This window comes from Patagioenas fasciata, chromosome 36 (assembly GCF_037038585.1).
Source record: "Patagioenas fasciata isolate bPatFas1 chromosome 36, bPatFas1.hap1, whole genome shotgun sequence".
Classification (NCBI taxonomy): domain Eukaryota; kingdom Metazoa; phylum Chordata; class Aves; order Columbiformes; family Columbidae; genus Patagioenas; species Patagioenas fasciata.
In genome coordinates, this window is record NC_092555.1 from 1,930,232 (window position 1) to 1,948,961 (window position 18,730).

At 50.5% G+C, this 18,730-nt stretch overlaps 1 pseudogene; it reads left to right on the forward strand.

Moving 5' to 3' along the window:
* Positions 1–18,730, forward strand: part of LOC136115879 (dynein axonemal heavy chain 9-like) — a 301,218-nt pseudogene that overhangs the window by 19,385 nt on the left and 263,103 nt on the right.

The following is an 18,730-nucleotide window of genomic DNA, read 5'->3' on the forward strand; positions in this document are numbered from 1 at the left end:
CCTTGTTCTTCCCCCAGGACGTGGTTCTCATTTGCCAGTTGCCATGCAAACACCCGCAAAAGGGCGCACTGGGGCTTGGAGAGCTTTTGTGCAGTGAAATGGTTTTGGGCGATATGGTGGGGTTGGAATGTAAGATCCCCAGCCAGGCTCTGCCTGCAAGGTGGTGGGTGGTTTTGGGAAGGGGTAAATAGAGACTGCAGCCTCACAGGGCTAAATGTAACGCTGAGCTTGTCTGTTGTGCCACCAGCTGCTTGGACTCTGCTGAAGGAAGAAGGGTGATAGAGAAGTATGAAGAAATGATCCAGCTGCTCGACAGGTAAGTGGTGGCTCAGGCATGACTGTAACTATATGAAAAAAAGCCAAACCTTATAGAATCATAGAATTGTTTTGGTTGGAAGAGACCCTCATGTCCATCCATTAACACAACCCTGGCACTGCCCCGTGTCCCTGAGAACCTCGTCTCCACGTCTGTCCACCCCTCCAGGGATGGTGACTCCACCACTGCCCTCGCAGCCTGTTCCAATGCCCGACAGCCCTTTGGGGAAGAAATGTTTCCTAATATCCAGTCTGAACCTCCCCTGGTGCAACTTGAGGCCATTTCCTTCTCCTTCTCTAAACCACCTTTCAGCACATTTGCAAGCCCAGGGCCTGAGAATGTCTCTTTCTAAGCCAGAAGGAATTTTGTGATGAGAGAGGAGGAGGAATCCTTTGCTACACACCACAGTCTTTCTGTGATATCTTGAAATGAGAAGTTTGCATGGGAGGGACAGGGGCTGTGCAGCCCAGCAGAAATGTTGGAACGAGATTCTTTTGGATGTAGGAGATGCTGTGGTAGAAAACCTGAGCTGACCAGAAGTCTCAATCCACTTGTGCCCATTCACAGTGTACTTACCGTGGCTGTAATGTGTGTATTCCACAAGTGGGAGTGGGATTCGTTGCACCTCACTTAATATCTTAATGTTTGATGCTAAAACTGAACTGATTGCTCTGAGCTTTTGAATGTTTGTCCCCAAATTTGAATCCTCTGCTAAGAATGGTACTTGGGGGATCTTTGTTTTCCTGACTTGATGCTGTCACTGGTTTTCAGGTGTTTGCCTTTGAAGCCAAGATCTTTATGGAGGTGGTGTGGGTGGGTTTTAAATATTCCTTGATGTTCTTCAGCCCTCAGAAGTGGACTTGGCTTTTATTTGGTTCTATGTCTTGGTGTGCGGGCTTGGCAGCTACGTGGTGGATGTTTTAATTTGTTTGTTTGTTTTTCGGCAGGTATCAGGAGAAGCTCTATGCAGACTGGTCCCAGACAGTCTCTGGAAAATCACAGTACAACCTTACTCAACCGCTTATCCGGCGAGATCCAGAAACCAAACTGATCACAGTTAATTTTGATCCCCAGGTAAGAACTAGCTTTCCTGTCTGCTGGAGGGCACGTCTCCAAGCTGTGCCCCACCGTGCATGGCAAGTCTGGTGGGATCGCTACTAGATCTGTTCTGCTGAGGTCCCTGGAGCATCTGTTATGGGTGACATGAATTAACCATCCCCTTTGTGGGCTCTGTCTCCTGGTAAAATATCAGGATTACAGGTTAAGCAGCGCAGATTGTAATTAAAGCCAGAAAGTCTGTGAGTAGCCAGATGTTAACTGGTGTCAACATCTCCAGAGCAGGTTGGTTTGACGCTGGTGTGGGGAGCGTAGGAGCATCATCCTACAGACGTGGGTTCGTGTTATGTTTACCTGAAATCTGAGCTTCCTGAAAGGGTATAAAAATCCCAGGAAAGGTTTGTTTTGTTACTTCAGTGTTGTGGCTGTTGGATTTCCTTAATTGTGGTGCAGGAGGCTTCCAGTAGGTCTCTGTTCCCTAGGGCTGCCCTCTCCAGCACAGGGAGGCCTGACCATCCCCCTGCCCAAAGCAGAGGCAGGGTCCAAGCCAGCAGAGTGCAGAGGTGGATTCAAAGGTTCTGGGGCCTGATGAGAGCTGGGGCCTCTCAAATGTGAAATGCCATTTGCTGCGGAGGTGCTGAATCTCAGGGGCCTGGGAAAACATCAAACACTTCCCCCTTTCCCTGGGACTTGCTGCTGTTAGAGAAAAGTGTTGAGGTTCCAGAGCTCATTCCAGCTTGGCTCTCAGACAAAGGATTTGTCCAGCTCCTTGGAATCTCCTTGCTAAGGTGGGAAGCAAATGGCCCCAGGGGATGTTTTCCACCCTTCACCCTGGTGCCAGGGTTTGGAGCCTGTGACGTGCTGAGCATGTTCTCAGCTCCAGTCTCTGAGTGCTTCTGCGCTGCTCTCAGCTTTCCATACTGAGGACTGCCTCATGTCCTCAGGTGCCTGCTTAGCAGCCCCTTCATGCCCTTCAGAGCAGATAGGAGCACCTCATTTTGCCTAAAGGGAGGATGTATTTGCAACCCTTCAACATTAAAGAATCTTCCAGAGCTCACCTTCCATGGAGGAGAGGGAAAGAGGGTAAGACATCCTTGACACCATGGTGGGGATGTCTCAGACATTCCAGTGCATAAAAGGGAGGGGAGTTTGGTTCTATCTCACTTGGCCTCCTGCTCCCTCAATCCCCTGCTTTTCCCTTCCTCCCATCCCATCCTCTTCCATCCACCTCCTCAAACTGCTCCCTTCACCCTTCTGCGCTCCGTCTTTCTTTCCTCTTCTTGTCATTGTGGACATAGTCACTTTAGTATTGTAGATACTCCTCACCCCTGCCATTGCCCATACAATATACTGAATTTCTGTCACCCAGCCAAAATGTGCAGTTTCAGGAGCATTTTCCCTCTCACAAGCCACTAAACTGAGCAAAGATTTTTTTTTTTTGTCTTAGAAGTGATATATTGCGTTGGAAGACCTTGCTGCTCCGTTTGTTGCAGGGACTCACTTCTACTTGGGTTTATAGTTTAATAACCCACTCAATCCCGTTCCATCACAACTCAAAGATGCTTTTGGTTGTGCCTCCTCCTGCAGGCACAGTATTGCTGAAAGACTGTATTGATGAGGATAGCTGAGAAGACCAGAGATCATCATGGCTTTTAGAGGCTGCACAGGGTTTGCTGGCTGGGTAGTTAACAGAGCTAGATGTCTTTGATTGGGAAGCAAATCAGAGGCAAAGATCAATGGGAGGGAGATGGTCTGGACTAGGAGGTGTCCAGGCCCTTCTCAGAGCGTACTGCTTTGTGAATAAAACAGCAGGAACCCCCTAAGATCCCCAGAATTGACGGGAGGGTGTCTACCAGGTGAATGGGGAGGATTGTCTCACATTCAGCTCTCTGCCTTGTTTCTGCAGCTGGTGTCGGTGCTGAGGGAGCTGAGCTACCTGTCTGGCAGCCGCCTGGGAGCCATCCCACCCACGGCAGCAGAAATCTGTTCCTCCAAGGAGTCATACCGGCAGCTGGCGGCCAACTTGGAGCTGATGGTGAACAGATACAACAAGGTCCTGAAGACAGTCCTGGAGGTCGAATACCCTCTCATACAGGAGCAGCTGTGGGATATTAACTTGAAGCTGAAGAAGGCAGAAGAAACACTCAACTGGAAGATGGAGGGTGAGCTAGCTCTGTGTTAGGGCAAAAGAGGCCGTACAGGATTTCACAGAATCCCAGCCTGGTGAGGGCTGAAGAGACCTCTGGAGATCTCCCAGTCCAACCCCCCTGCTCACGCAGGGTCACAGAGCAGATCACACAGGTGGGTCCAGGCGGGTTTCAATGTCTCAGAGAAGGAGACTCCACACCCGCTCTGGGCAGCCTGGGCCAGGCTCTGGCACCTCCCAGCAAACAAGTTTCTGCTCATGTTCAGATGGAGCCTCCTGTGTTTCAGTCTGTGCCCGTTGCCCCTCACCCTGGTGCTGGGCACCACTGAACAGAGTCTGGTCCATCCTCTGACAGCCACCCTGAGATATTGATCCCATTGATCAGATCCCTCTCAGCTTCTCTTCTCCAGCTCAACAGCCCCAGCTCTCTCAGCCTTTCCTCAGAAGAAAAATGCTCTAGACCCCTCAGCATCTTGGTAGCCACCGCTGGGCTCTCCCCAGTAATTCCTTGTCCTTCTTAAACTGGGGTGCCCAGAACTGGACACACCACTCAGATGGGGCCTCACGAGTGCAGAGCAGAGGGGGAGGATTCACCTCCCTCGACCTGCTGGCCACACTCCTACTCACGCAGCCCAGGTACCATCAACCTTCTTGGCCACAGGGCACATTGCTCATGGTTAACCTGCTCACTTGGGTCTCATCAGATTCCTCCCATGTCCCCAGCCTCCATCACCTGGTTCCCAGTGACAGTTCACAGCAGGGCAGGGGACTCTCCAGCAGAGCCAGCACTGGGGAGACAAAGGGCAGCCCCCAGCCTGCCTGCTCCTTCCCATCTTACCTTGATCTGCTTGGGCTGGGGACAGGATCCTGATCCCTTCAGCTTCCCTCTGGGCTTTTGGGGAAGAGAGGCTGCCCTGTAAGCAGTGATGCTGAGGAAACGGCAAGATTGGGGTTTGTGAGAGCTGGCAAGGCTGGGGTTGAAGAGTCTGCTCCCTGCCCGTGCCAGCCCAAGTGACCCACTGTGTGGTCGTGTCCCTGTGTCCCCAAGGCACTGCTTTCTCCCTGAGTTGTGCAGGGACTGGGACCCCTTGGCCCAGCCATCTGGCTTGGGACAGACTTCTCCCGGTGGGGGCCAGGGCCACCTCGTTATCCTTTCCAGCCAGATGAAATACTGTGGTTAGTGGTGAGGTTTGTGCACCGTGACTTTGGGATGATTTAACCAGTGTTCTTGCTTGATCAGTTTTAACTGCAAAGCAGAATGGAGGAAGACAATTTGTTTCCTCTTGGTGAAAGCAAACTGCTCGCTGTTGGAATATATATTTCTGTCATCAGGCTTGTGGTATGAACAGGAACAAGTGTCCTCCCTTGGGAACTTGCAAAGCAGAATTCCTCATGCTGAAAAACTCTTTCTCCATTGCACAACAAAGATGAAGGGACTTTCCTGCAGATGAAGTTCCCTGAATCTAAATGCAGCCCTCGCTGGTACCTTGGGCTGTCACAGCCTGTGTTTGTGGGGCTGTGGGTCCCTGCTCTAGTGACAGTGGCAGGAACACTCAGCCTGTTGTCCTTGTTCTCTCTCTGGTAGCAGATTAAATCTGGGTACGGGAAAGGGGGAAGTGTCAGACGTCCCCACGGTGCTGGTGCTCCTGGCAGAAAACAGAGGCTGCAGCTGTACCATGGATTGTTGGGGTAGGAGGGAGCTAGAAGTGACTCTTTTGGTTGAGGTGGTAAGTCTCTTGTGTTAATGATGGGTGAGAAATACATGAAACCGTGGGGGAAAAGTCTTATGGAGAGTGCACAAGAGCTTGGCCATGCAGCTCTGAAAAAAAGTAGTCAATCATCTCATTTTTTACCAGGTGTCTGGGATCACATCTCCATGGTGATGGATGATGTCCATGACCTCGAGCAGAGGATACAGAAAGCCAAAAACAATGTTGAGGAGATCCAGACCATCGTGGGATCGTGGGCGTCGCCCATATTTGTGAGAAGAGATTGTAAAAGAGAATCGCTGCTGAGCCTGGAGGACTGTCAGGACCGCCTGGAACGGCGTTACAGCCTTGTCCGAGAGTCAGGGCAGAGGATTCATCTGCTGGTGAAGGTGAGGGGGGACCTTCTCCAGGGGTTTGTTGACTCTTCATAGGCTCTGGGTGTCTCTCCGCTCTGGTGAAAATGTCCAGAGCTGCTTCACCTTAAAATTAACTCCCTTAACTCATTTGAAAAACTTACCTGTTGTTGATTAAGGAATACTTTGATGGGTGAGCTGGTACAGCTGAGTGTGCGGGGCTGCTGACCAGGCACCGAGTTTGGAGCAGGAGTGGGAGCCGATGCAGCCCAGTCTGGCTCCCAGTCCTGGTTCTTGTGAAGCCACTAGAGGGGAGTCGTGCATCAGGCTTTGGGATCCTGCTCAGAGGAAAAACTCCTCCGAAATATTCACCTTAAAATGGAGAGGCAGCTGGCTGTGGCTGACCTTTCTGCTTTAGGCTTGTTGTTCCTCTGTGGGAGCAGGAGGTGACGCTGTCAGTCCAGGGAGAAGCTGAGTAACAGGAAAAAAGCTGCTGTCTGAACCCTGGGTTTTTTCCAGTGGCTTTGCCAGAGCTGAGAGTCCTCTTTGCAGAGCAGGAGAAAGCCCAAATCTCTGCGCCTCACCTGCCCAGAGGTTTTAGCGTGTCAGGGACAGCACCTTGGCTGGAAGGCAGATGGATTTTAGGTCCAGCCCACTCCTGAGGGTCACCATCTGGCCTTGGACTCTGGAGAGACTGGGCTGACCCTCTCTGGGACACTGAGCCCTTGTTGCTCACCTTACTTCACTGTCTGCACTCAGCCTTGGGCTTCTGACCCACTTCTGTACCCTCTGAACCCACGGCGAGGATTTTACTATGCCCACGTTGTCCTGCTGCTGCAGCTGTGACAGGCTCAACCACCTCCAGCTACACCCAAAAGATGGGAACACTTCCTAAATTGACCGGAGAGAACATGGGGCTGTGGCCAAGGCAGAAGGGCTGGCACCGCTGCTCTGGTGGCTCACAGGGCAGGACCAACTGCAAAGCAGCATGAAGGTCCTGGGGAGGGAAAGGCACCGTGGCCCGAAATAGGATGTCCCCATGCCTCTGTCCTGCTGTGCTGGTCAAACCTGGAGGAACAGCAGCAAAGGGGCCAAGAGCTGGTCTGCTGTGTTTCCCTTGGGTGTTCAGGTCTTCTTTTGAGCAGGTGAGTCTTGAGGCTGCTGAGAGAAGAGCACAGAGAGTTTGGGTACGTGCACCCACAAGCACAGGCAGGACAGTGAGATGCTGGCTTGCATTGCCCTTTTGCACCAGGATGAGGCCTCTGGAGTAAAGGTTCAGTAGAACACCAGTGACAAGGGGGCATTGTCAAACACAGGGGCATGGGACGGTGAAGAGGGGATGGTGCTTTCAAATGGGCATTCCCATAGTGTTCAGTCCTGTGAAGTTCCCCTTTCTCTTGTGTCAGCAAAATGTGGAGGTGAGTCTGCAAGGCACCAGAGCCCTGGCTTGCTCTGTTAACAGTTTAATCACTCAGCGTTGATGTGTAAAGTTGGGGAGCAGCAACTCTGGGTTGACTCAAGCCCAGTTGGCAATGCCACTCTATCTTGAGGAGGCTGAGGCCAGACCTTCTTGCTCTCTGCAACTGTCTGAAAGGAGGTTGGAGCATGGAGGGGGTTGGTCTCTTCTCCCAAGTAGTAAGAGATAGGATGAGAGGAAGTGGCCTCAAGTTGCACCAAGGAAAGTTCAGATTGGATATTAGGAAAAAATAATTCACAGAGAGGATTGTGAAGCTTTGGAATAGGCTGCCCAGAGCAGTGGTGGAGTCACATCCCTGGAGGTGTTAACAAATGTACAGATGGGGTTCTTAGGGACATGGGTTAGTGGTGGAGTTAGGTTATGGTTGGATTCGATGATCTTGAGGGTCTCTTCCAACCAGAATGATTCTATGATCTCATGTGTGCCAAGCTGCCATGCCACTGGGAATGGCACCCTCTCCTGTGTCCCCAGAGATGAAATACAGCCAGCTTTGAACCCCTGGCAGCAGACTGCAAGCTGGACCTTACGTTTTTTTTGAGCCCGTGCCTGTGTTGAGAGCCCCTGGCAGGCTTAGGAGAAAGAGCCCTCAGAGGGCATAGCAAGGCCGGAACAGGATCACGGCAGAGCCTGGGAGGTGCAGGGGATGGATACCCAGGCTGGTCTTGTGGGTGTGGAAGAGGAGACGCAAGAAGGATGGGGCCGTTCTGTGGCCTAGAAAACCGTGAATTTCCTGACTGTGAACTTGCCTGGAGGTAAGGAACGCAATAAGCTGAGAAGGGAGGCTGTAAGCCAACCCTTTGTCTTCTGATCCCAATCTTTAACTATTTTCACTTGGTTTATTTAAAAACCCTTTTCTGAATTTTAAAGTTCTCTTGTTTTGAGATGACCATTTGTAGGGCAGAGGTGTAAGCAGTCCACTTGGAAGGACTCATCCACCCAAGGTAACATTATACAGGCCACAAGGACTGAGGCTTCATGCATTGGGATGAGCCTTTGGCCCAGGTCTGCAAAGCACCCTTGAGCCCTTTGGCCTCAGAGAAGAGGGAGGAGAAGGTTGCAGGGCTGCTAAGTCTCTCACGCACTCCATTTTTACCTTGTGATTATTTTGAGTTGCTTCAGATGACAAAGCAGCCCTTGACAGAAGGAGAAAATTGTGGCCATGCTACCAGCAGCAACATCCGTCTGTCTGGTTTCTCACCCCCCGCAGGGCTGGTACCTGTGTGCTCATTGCCATGAGTCCTCAGCTGTGGGCAGCTCTTGTAGGACAGACTCAGCCCCGCTGTATTTCAAAGTGTCGTCTTTTTCTTCCAGGAAAACCAGAGCCTCTTACTTGCAGACCCAGCATCTGACATCTGGAAGGCCCATGTGGATTACGTGGATGAGATAGTTCTGGATGGATTCTTCACTGCCATTGAGTGCTCACTCAAGTACCTCCTCGAAAACACAGGTAACTGCTGGTTCCTCAGCTCTGGCCGTGATACCATCTTCAGTCTCACCAAAAGGAAGTTTCTGTTTTGTGCTTTGACTTGTGGTGGTCTTTCTACTCTGCCTCTTGCATTGTCTACAGCAAGTGCTGGAGGAGCCTCCAGACTCAGAGGGTAACTCTGTCCCCTGGTCGCTGGAGCAAAGCCTTGCTCAAGGGAAGGGACAGAGATGACTGTGCACCATTTGCTGGGATTTGTGAACAGACAAAATTGAGGCATCATTCCAAGTCTGTTCTTGGGCATCAGCCATCTCCTGACCTCCCATGCACAAAGCATCAAGGTGACACAACCTTTCGTTTGTGGAGAGTCTCAAGAGTTGGTTCTGTGGATGAAAGACATGAAAGAAAAACCTCCATCGCTGAGGAGTGAGGAGAGGGGTCACCAAAGCAGAGCTCCTGCCTAAGGCTGCCGCGGAGGGTCACTCTGCTGAGAGCAGCTGTGTCCAGCTAAAGCACATCTTCAGAACGCTTCCCTCCTGGATGTGGAGGCACACTGAGCTGGATAATTGCATCCAGTTCCTCACCATCTTGTTAAAAACAAGCACAGAATTTCACATTTGTGAAACCAGTTGGTGTTTTATTTTTTCATGCCTTTCTCCACTAAATTAAAGAGCCTCTTGGTTCCTGTTGTTTTTCTCCTCTTTAAGTACTTATGCGCTGTAATTGTTCAGCTCTCAGACTCCCTTTTGATTAGCTGAAGAGCCTGGTCTCTTTAAGGCTTCCCTCCACAGCATTTTTCCGGTCCTTAAATCACTTGTGTCTCATCTGTTCTCCAGTATCTCCTGTGGGTACCAGAACACCAGCTGGTTTGGCAGCCTCCCCTCTGCGTTGTACGCAGACACAATGTCACTGGACCCAGCGAGTGGGTGTCCCACCTGCCTGGTGTCCCTGTGGGGCATGTGTGTGTCTTGTGGTGGGATGTTAGTGGTGGCTCTAGATCACTTTTCTCCCCTTCAAAAATAACCTGGCACCTCTGTTCTTCCCTACCAGATCCCAAGGCAGGGCTTCCTCCCCTGTTTGAGGTGCAGCTGGATTTGGTGATCCCAGATTTGATATTTCAACCCTCCTTGGACCCTGGCACAAACGACGGCTTCTGCGACGTGGTGGAAGGTCTTCTCAACGACATCTACCGGATCTCATCGCTGGTGCCCAGGCTGGCTGAGCACAGCGGCTTCCTCCACTACCAGGTCCGTGGCTGTGGAGCTCCCTCACGCTGTGTGGCAGTGAGGAGGTGCCACGCTGCCCCCGCATCACTGCGAGCTCCTCTCCTCTTCTCTCCAGGCTGACATGGAGGACATGGCTGACCTGGCCGACATGCGCCATGAGCTGATGGGGCGTGTGCAGGCCGTGATGGCGGCCTGCTGTGATTGCCGCAGTGCCTTCGACCACTACTCCTACCTGTACGGGGAGGACAGAAAGGAGTTCTTCCGCCAGTTCCTCCTCTACGGGCACATTCTCACTGCGGCAGAAATCGAGGCCCATGCAGAGAACGGGGTCCCTGAGTCACCTCCCACGCTGCAGCAGTTCCGAGAGCAGATTGACTCCTACGAGAAGATCTATGAGGAGGTGAATCGCATCGAGCCCATCAGCATTTTCCAGAGTTGGATGAAAGTTGATGCTCGGCCTTTCAAAGCGTCTCTGCTGAATGTGATTAAACGGTGGAGCTTGGTGTTCAAGCAGCATCTCATGGACCACGTCATGCACAGGTAGGAACCGTTCTACCTCTTCTTCCCAGAACCAGAGTGGGTTTCTCTTGTATTGGCTGGGCTTTATCATTTCACACTGATAAGCAAAAGGCTAATACAGGAGCAAGAGGAGGGGGCACACACCCCCTGCCAGCTCCGTCGCATCTCTGCTAACTTTCATCCCCTCGTCTCTGCTGGGAGCAGCTGGTCCAGCTGAGTGTGTAAAGTGCAAACAGTTCCACGAACTCGGTACCATCGACATCCTGCGAGCTGATGCTCCTACGACCTACTGTGTGGTGTTGGACAGGGTGTCTGTTTGTCTGTTCATCCTGGTCCAACTAATCTAATCTCTTCTAGGGCTCTATGCTTATTTTGTTGAATTTGCCATCAGTAGAGCTGCATTAATGCCATGAGATACTTGCTCCGTTTCTAAATGCAGTGCTCTTTTGAGTGCACTCTTTGTAAAAAAAGTAATTTGGGTTGCCTGGCATGAGCAGTCATGGGGAGGCAGTTTCAAGGTTACAAAAAGGAGGAGCTTTGGATGTAAGTTTTGAATGAACATGTGTTCCCTGCTCTGAATAGCTGCTCAGCCGCCTGGTCTCTGCAGGATGATGTGTTAGGTGATTTATTTGAGTAGTAGCAGCTGAAGGATGCCACAGGGCTTGGATGCTTACGAAGAAATATTTACAGACATATGTACTAGTGAAGGCTGCTGCGTGTGGTGGCTGCTGTGATCTCTTGTGTTCTTTTCAGCACGATAATTCCTGTGCAAAGAGGTTTTTGCATAGGTTAGAACAGGCATTTAGGAGTTCTTATTAAGAGCTCCTGACTCAGCAGTTTAGTCTTTAATAGGTGAAGTGTTTAGGGCTATGTTTTGGTCCAGCAGCATCCACAGAATTTAAGCGGGCACTTCAAAAGTAAGCGTTTTGAGAAGGGAAGAATGGAAAGGACCAAAGATCCAGGAGCCCATCAAGCTCTGCTAACAGTGTCCAGCAGCTGGTGAGATCAAGAAGCAGGTAGGGAAACTTCCCCCAAATAGTCTCCTTGTCTCTAACCATTCATACCTGAGGACTTTGAGAGTCATGGGTTGTACCTTTGTATCTAAAGACCTGGATGGATTTTTTTTTCTCCCACAAATGTTCGGTTGCTTTTCTGAACCGCTGTGAATTTTTAACATCTGCATCCTTCTGCAGCAGAGACTTACCCTCTGAAATAAGGCAGCGTGCGAAGAAGAATCCCTGTTTGTTGTAGCTTTACAACCTACCAGGTTCATTTGTTGAATTCTTGTATTGGAAGAGATGACATGAAAACTGTCCTTTCAAATTCACTCTCTTCAGACCACAGACCCGAGCTCACAGGTCTCCCTTATAGAATCATAGGATAGAGTCATAGAATCTGTTTGGTTGGAAGAGACCATCAAGATCACAGAGTCCAACCATAACCTAACTCTGGCACTACCCCATGTCCCTGAGAACCTCATCTATATGTCTATCCAACCCCTCCAGGGATGGTGACTCCACCACTGCCCAGGGCAGCCTGTTCCAAGGCCCGACAGCCATTTCTGTGAATAATTTTTTTCCTAATACCCAATCTGAACCTCCCCTGGAGAAATTTGAGGCCATTTTATCTTATCACTTGCTACCTGAGAGAAGAGACCAACCCCCTCCATGCTCCAACCTCCTTTCAGACAGTTGCAGAGATCAGGTCTCCCCTCATCTCCTGTTCTCCAGGCTGAACAGCCCCAGCTCCCTCAGCTGCTCCTCGTAAGACTTGTGCTCCTCAAATGCCTTTTCTCCAACCTGTGAAGTCCCAACCCATTTATCCGTTCCTCACAGGAAGCTGTACCACATCTATGGATCCCTGTGAGCATGAACTGTGGTTCTGATGCCCTCAGCATGTTGCCATGTGATGGGCAGAGTTAGCCAGGCCTTTCCCTCTCCGTGCCAGTCCAGCTGCCTGGATGATTCCGGTAGGAACTGCTCTCATTTGGTGCTTTCCTGTTTTGTGTTCTACAGCTTGTCTGACCTGGACGAGTTCATAAAAACTGCTGACAAAGGTTTGAGCAAAAAGGTTGAAAAAGGCGATTATGATGGTTTGGTGGAGATCATGGGGCATCTCCTGGCCGTTAAGGAAAGGCACAGTGTCACCGATGCCATGTTCGAGCCCCTGAAGCAAACCGTCGAACTGCTGAAGACGTATGAGCAAGAGCTGCCGGAGGAAGTCTATAAGCAACTGGAGGTGGGTGAAAAGCTGCGGTGGACACGGCGGTTTGCCAAGTAGCCAGCGTCAAAGAGCATGAGCTTAAGAGCATTGCAGGAATATTTAAAGCCCCACTCCCTGTCATTAGAGGGCCTCAGTGGATAGTATTTTACTATTGTGGGATGTGCCTTAATAGCTCTAAATTTTGGAGTTATATTGAGATTTTTCTTTTAAAGCAGAGATTAAGCCTTTTGTTATGTATGAAAAACATAGAATTGCCTGCTCCAACTCTCAGCGATTACTCTTGAAAAAAATTAATGCATTTTCAAATACATCTGTTAATTAGTTTGAATTATAATTATTTTTAAATAAGCCAGTTCTTGGCAACTGTGGAGATGGGAAGGATAATGTTGGCAGAGGAGTCGCCTTCTCATAGGACTTCAGTCCTCCACTAGGTCTATAACACCCAATCTGCTTGACCCAAAGGACATCGCTGGGAGCACGTTATGAAAGTATTTCAGCACCTTTCCACATCTGGCCCTGATGAATCAATTTTTCTTTGGGGAATTCTTCTCATTTCTGGACAGGGGACCATGAGGTGAAGGTTGGAAAAGCCTGTGGGATGCCCAGCCAGCCTTGGGGAACTGGCAGCAGTCACCATGTTACGGTGGAGGAGCGTGTGGCTGCGTACTGATGGATACCCCTTAGTCACGGGGCGTTGTGTGCAGAGGGCTCTGTGTAGGACACCAGGTTTAAGGCAGAGCTTTTTGGGGAGAAGTTCCTCCCTCTGCTGCAGGCTTGGATGGGACCTGAGCGGGGTTCAGCAATCCCCCAGTTTTCTGCTGGTGCAGCCGTGATCCACGGATGGTTGTATCACCAAATCTGACACGGGTAAGGGTCCTAAAGATAACTGGATTCCTACAGACACCCTGAAAAACAGAAGAGCTGCATTAAATGAATGTTTTGGCTGCTACAGCAGCTTCAGTTCAGCATAAAAAATGGTGCTATGGGGAACCCAGCTCTGCTGATTCCTCTGCCCAAGAGCTGCTTGCTTGGTGCCTGTTTGTGCGTGTAGATTTGAACAACTGATTTATTTTTCTGACAGAAGAAATGAGGTATGCAGGGCAGCCATTCAGATGTAGGAGATAACAAAACAGTTTCGTTCTTTCTGGCAAGTGACAGCAACACATAGTTGAATAATTCATTCACTGCTGTACACAGTAGGAAAACCAAAGTAAGTTCCTCCAGGTACCGCTCCCTCCATGGCCATGAAGGTGGATGGGCTGGAGCTGATAGTTTGTATGAGAAGGACAAGGAAGCAGCTCCATGTGTGCCCTGCTATGGTCATGGATAGTGATTTCTACAGAGACTGGAACATGAAGTGCCAGAAAGAGACCCCTCAGGAGGGACTGGCCCTGCTCTGGCCGCCTCTGCTGCCTCCAGGTTATTTCGCTTCTTTGCATAGTGTTGGTGCATCTCCATTAGTCTTCTCAACTATGTGCACTGGGATGAAAAGAAGCCCAAAGTCTTTCCTGTAGGCTGGCACAGTACCTGGGGAAGTGGGAGAGCAAAGCTGTGGGACTTGAGGACAGCAGAGCCCTGGCTGGTGTCACTGTCTGGGGTGAGGATTTGGCTCGAGAAGTCTAGTGAGAAGAGAAGAAATCAAATCTCTTTCTAAATAAAATCCCAGGTGCAAAGGGTGGATTGTTAGCAGTGCTGTGCACCAGCAGCTTGGATGCAGTCCTGAGAAAGAAACTGTCTTATTTAGTACTAATATTATACAGGCAGGCTGGAGGGATTTGCCCCAGAAAGCTCTGTAGAAGTCCTTCTGGCATAATATCTTCTGCTCTAAGAGCTGGCTGGAAATGTCCCAGGCTCTGTTTCTTAATTAGCTCTGGGAAGCCGGACGATCTGATGAACTTGCATCCTCAGCCCACCCTCCTGCCTCCAGCCATCTCTGGGTCCCGCTGGGCTCGGTGTCAGGAGAACTGTGCTCTCTCAACCACCGAGCCATCCTGGGAGCCCAGGATCTGGTCTGGGACCCTTCTTCTGAAGTTATTTAACATGTTTTTGCAATCAGAGCAGTCAGTTTTAAAGTCTCAGTCTTCATTCGTCTTCAAAATTGTGGATAACTGATAAGTTTTATCCCAAATTGTGTTTAGCTTTTGCATCACAACAAAACTTCCTTGCAGTTTTAGGCATGGAATCTGTTGCTTTTCCTGTTCTGTGATTGTCCATAAACAGATCAGTCACATCTTATATCAAATAGCAAATACTGCCTACCGTCATTTAAATTTTGCTTGCAGGAGCTGCCAGAAAAATGGAACAATATAAAGAAGCTGGCGATAGCTGTGAAGCAGCGTGTGGCTCCTCTGCAGGCGAACGAAATGACAGTTGTGCGCAAGAGCTGTGCGGCGTTTGATGTTGAGCAACACAGATTCAGAGAGCGATTTCGGAAAGAAGCACCGTTCAGGTACAGTGAAATTATAACATCAGAGAAGCCCTGAGGAAGAAAAGCTTCATGGGATCATCTCGGAGTGTCCTGAGGATGTGTTCTTGAACCCTTGCATACATTTCCTACCTGCTCACGGTGTTGTATCTGTTATGCCCTGGGTGTTTTGTCCCTGCAAACACTGTAAGGTGTTAGCAAGAGATTCAATCTGGATGCTGAGTGCACAATATTGCTTAAAGGGGTTGTCAGCAGTGCCATGTGGCTGCACCATCAATGGGTACTATAGATGTATCATGTCTGCTTTGTGTCTCAGAGGCACCATTTGTTTTATGTTTTCTTTAGAAGTTGTTACAATATCACTTATGAAGAATAAACGTTTCTTTCTAGGTTTGACACCAAAAAGCCTTATCAACTGCTGGATACAAAGCACATTGAGATTAAACAAATGCGGTCAGCCATGACCTCGATTTATGAATCAGCTGGTCTGTTTGAAGTCATAGTGCCAGACTATAAACAACTGAAGCAGTGCCGAAAGGAGCTGTGTCTTCTCAAAGAGCTCTGGGGTATGATCTCCCTTGTGGGCACTTGCCTTGATGACTGGCAGACCACCAAATGGGCGGATATTAACGTGGAAAACATGGATCTGGAGTGTAAAAAGTTTGCAAGAGAGATTCGGAATTTGGATAAGGAGGTGAGGGCGTGGGATGCTTTCACTGGGCTGGACAGCAAGGTGAAGAACATGCTGACGGCCCTGAAAGCTGTGGCAGAACTTCAAAATCCCGCCATTAGGGAAAGGCACTGGAATCAGCTGATGCAGGTGACGGGTGTGAGGTTTGTGATGGACTCGGACACCACGCTGGCTGACCTCCTGAAGCTCAACCTCCATAACTTTGAGGATGAGGTTCGTGGCATTGTGGACAAAGCGGTACGAGAAATGAGTATGGAGAAAGTCCTGAAGGAGCTAAAAATGACTTGGAGCACCATGGAGTTTCAGTATGAGCCTCACCCCCGGACGAACATCCCGTTGCTGAAGTCAGACGAGGAACTCATAGAAACTTTAGAAGACAACCAGGTGCAGCTGCAGAATTTAATGACATCCAAATGTATTGCTTTCTTCTTGGAGGAAGTGTCCATATGGCAGAGGAAGCTGTCCACAACAGATTCCGTCATTTCTCTCTGGTTCGAAGTGCAGCGTACGTGGTCTCACTTGGAGAGCATATTCATAGGCTCAGAAGATACACGGGCACAGCTTCCTAAGGTATGAAATCCCAAATCCTATTTTTCCTGTGTGGAAAGCGTTGAAGAAGAGCCTCCATTACACAGAAGAAGGTTGTCTATATTGCCGTGTTCCCCCAAGCAGGACTGTTCTCTTGCTGCATTGCTTTCTTGGAGGCTCCCTTAATGCTACAGCAGTTTCCCCAGTGTTGCCCCAGGATGTTTTTGTACTGTTGGTTGTGCTTGAACCCTGCTGAGAAACTGTTTTTCCTCCCCTCCACCATTGCACAGCAGATGCAGAGTTCCTGGAGGCTGAGCAGGAGGCTGCTGGCTTCCTTCAGTGGTACAGGCATGTTCCCTCTTTCCTTGGAGGGGAGAAGACGGAGATAATTACTCAGATGGTGCAAATTGTCAAATCAGAGCTGGACCAGGCAGCTTTGCAGTATCCGCTTCCCTGCCTCCAGTGCTGGTGCAGCAGGAGAGCAGCTCTTCTCCCACTTCAGCTTCAGAAAATTGAGCAGAGTTGTCACTGATGCCCTCCTCAGGGTTGTGACCTCCTCAGGGCTGTCTTTGAGTCCAGCTTCCAGTCTTATTCCCTATTCTCTTGATTATTTAGAAAATCTTCCAAGCTTGTTCCTGGCCCCGCTGGACCGCTCGCAGCCCTGTGGAGGAACCTGCCTTTCACTCACGAGTGACCCACAGTTGGCTGTGTGACCCCCGTCCCTGTTCACGAGCAGCATCGCTGACAGCACCACTGTGGGACGAACACCCACGAGGGGATGTGCGCAGCCCATTGACCCCTGGACAACACACTGTTCTGTCTCCAACCCTGCACTCTGCTCTGCTTGGACTGTTCCTCCATCTGCTTCAGAGAGCACGCTGTGCTGAGTGTCCTGGGGGCAGTTTTTGGCCCCTCACACCAAGAAAGCCCTTGTGGTGCTGGAGCAAGTTGAGAGAAGGGAATGGAGCTGGTGAGGGGCTGGAGCACAAGTGTGATGGGAGCGGCTGAGGGACCTGGGGGATTCAGCTGGAGAACAGGAGCTGAGGGGAGACCTTCTGATCTCTGAACTGCCTGAAGGGAGCTTGGAGCCAGGGGGGTCGGGCTCTGCTCCCCAGGAACAAGCGCCAGGAGCAGAGGAAACGGCCTCAAGTTGCGCCAGGGGAGGCTGAGGTTGGATCTGGGGAACAATTTCTTCCCCAAAGGGCTGTGGGGCATTGGAACAGGCTGCCCAGGGCAGTGCTGGAGTCACCATCCCTGGAAGATGTATAGATGAGGAACATGGTTTAGTACTAGATTTAGGTTATGGTTGGACTCAGTGATCTCAATGGTCTCCTCCAGCTAAATGATTCTATGATTCTGGGCACACCTCGCTCACTGGGCAATATATACAGGTGCTGATAACCAGTGCCCTGAGGCTGTACCATGTGCCAGCAAGCTCTTAATATCCAGGAGCTATCTAATGTCATGTCTGAAATTGCATCATGATTTACATTTGCATCCTGCTGGGCAGCTGTCTGCATCTCAGTAGCTGTCTGGCAGTGGTATGAACCATAGAACCATAGGATGTCCTGACTTGGAAGGACCCATCAGGATTGTCAAGTCCAACTGCTGTCCCTGCACAGGACACCCCACAGGTCACCCCATGTGTCTGAGGACGTTGTCCAGTCTCTCCTTGAACACTGTCAGGCTGGGGCTGTGACCCCTCCCTGGGAGCCTGTTCAGTGTCCAGCACCTCTGGGTGAAGAACCTTTTCCTCATGTCCCACTGACCCTCCCTGGCACATCTTCTGCCATTCCCTGGGTTCTGTCACTGTCACAGAGAAGAGCTCAGCCCTGCCCCTCCTGCTCCTGCTGAGGAACCTGCAGCCCCATGAGCTCTGCCCTCAGTCTCCTCTGCTCCAGCTGAGCAAACCCAGGGACTTCAGCCGCTCCTCATACGGTTTCCCCTCCGAACCCTTCACCAAGTTCATGTCCCTCCTCTGGACACCCTCCAGTAGCTTTATCTCCTTTTCTCCTGTGTCCCCAGCCCTGCACACAGTGAATGCTGCAGGTGAGGCCGCCCCAGCACAGAGCAGAGCGGGACAATCCCCTCCCTGCCCGGCTGGCCGTGCTGTGCTGGATGCACCAGGACACGGGGCCCTCTTGGCTCCAGGGACACAGGTGGCTCAGTCAGCAGCTTCTCTTCCGTAAAAGAAAGACTGAAGCTCAAAGTCTCTGTAGCTGAGCACCCTCAGGATGCATCCAGGGCTGGGGGGATGTGCTGACAGGCTGTGGGATGCTCACCTGGAGCTGGATCTGTGGCGTGAGTGTAGGGAGGGCTCAACCTTCCAGATGGAGCCTTGCTCCTGGGGCTGAACACAGGGTAGCGTGGAAGTGTTACCTGGACTGCTTGGAACACTTGTTCAGTGTCCCGCCTCACTTAGGAGGCCTGACCTGGGAAGAAGGGAGGAGCAGAGATGTTTTGAACATAGCTTGCTTTATTCTTCAGTGTTTAGCTCCAGAAATTCAGAGTCCCTGTTAGATATGGAGCATAATTGTTGATGTGGGCCTCCGGTGCTGACATGGGGTTTCCATACCCTCATTGAAGGCAAGGAAGGGCTCTCCTCTACAAGAGTCATCATACCCGTTTTGTGGATGGG